This window comes from Nothoprocta perdicaria, unplaced genomic scaffold (genome assembly GCF_003342845.1).
Source record: "Nothoprocta perdicaria isolate Ctin4 unplaced genomic scaffold, notPer1 scaffold_1959, whole genome shotgun sequence".
NCBI classification, from domain to species: domain Eukaryota; kingdom Metazoa; phylum Chordata; class Aves; order Tinamiformes; family Tinamidae; genus Nothoprocta; species Nothoprocta perdicaria.
Window position 1 is genome coordinate 1 of NW_020455159.1, and position 1,178 is coordinate 1,178.

General features: G+C 74.0%; 1 long non-coding RNA gene across 1 annotated transcript; it reads right to left on the reverse strand.

Moving 5' to 3' along the window:
* Positions 1-630: 630 nt before the first annotated feature.
* On the reverse strand, positions 631-828 carry LOC112945653. Its single transcript, XR_003249066.1, has 2 exons — positions 787-828; positions 631-692 (listed from the first exon to the last, which is right to left on the reverse strand). It is a non-coding gene; the product is annotated as an uncharacterized LOC112945653 (long non-coding RNA).
* Between the last annotated feature and the right edge of the window lie 350 nt (positions 829-1,178).

Here is a 1,178-nt window from a genome sequence, read left to right on the forward strand (position 1 = left end):
TCCGGGAAAAGGGCCCCGGTGTCCGGGAGGGCCCCGGTGTCCGGGAAAAGGGGCCCCGGTGTCCGGGAAAAGGGCCCCGGTGTCCGGGAAAAGGGGCCCCGGTGTCCGGGAAAAGGGCCCCGGTGTCCGGGAAAGGGCCCCGGTGTCCGGGAAAAGGGCCCCGGTGTCCGGGAAAGGGCCCCGGTGTCCGGGAAAGGGCCCCGGTGTCCGGGAAAGGGCCCCGGTGTCCGGGAGAGGGCCCCGGCGTCCGGGAAAAGGGCCCCGGTGTCCGGGAAAAGGGCCCCGGTGTCCGGGAAAGGGCCCCGGTGTCCGGGAGAGGGGCCCCGGTGTCCGGGAAAGGGCCCCGGTGTCCGGGAAAGGGCCCCGGTGTCCGGGAAAGGGCCCCGGTGTCCGGGAAAGGGGCCCCGGTGTCCGGGAAAAGGGGCCCCGGTGTCCGGGAGGGCCCCGGTGTCCGGGAAAGGGCCCCGGTGTCCGGGAGGGCCCCGGTGTCCGGCGCTCGGCTGGTAGTGCATGTCGGGCGCTCTCACGGTCGCGAGACTCGAGGCCACGGGGGGGTCGTCACGGCGCCGGACACGGGGGGGGGGGGGTCCCTTTAACGGCCCCAACGGCCCCAACTCACCCAGCAGGACCTGCTTGGCCACAATGGCCGCCAGCCGCCCCAGGAGGTGCCCGCGCCCGTCGATGACCAGGACCTGCGGAGGAGGGGCGCGTTTGGACCCGGTTTTGGCCCGTTTTGGCCCGTTTTGGCCCGTTTTTCCCCGTTTTTCCCCGTTTTTCGGCCCCCACCTTCGGCTCCGCCATCTTCCCCCCGCGCCGCGCGCTCGCCCAAGAGGCCCCGCCCCCCGCGCGCCGCGGGGTCGCCGCTTCCGCCCGGGGGCGGCCGCAGGGGCGGAAGTGACGCACCGGGAAGCCGCGCCGCACCGCGCTCCCCCGCCCTTCCACGTTATGCAAATGAGGGCGCCGCGCCCCTCCCGCCCGAGGCCCCGCCCCCCTCCGAGGCCCCGCCCCCTCCGTGAAAAAGCGGCCGCTTTGGGCTCTGTTTTTTAACCTTTTATTGCGTTTTTTTGCACAAAAATTTCGCGTTTCCGGGGGGGGCCCCGGCGTCTGGGCCCCTCCCCCCTGTCCCTGGGGTGGGGGGGCTGGGGGGGCCCCGGCGTCCGGGCGGCCCCTCCCCCCCC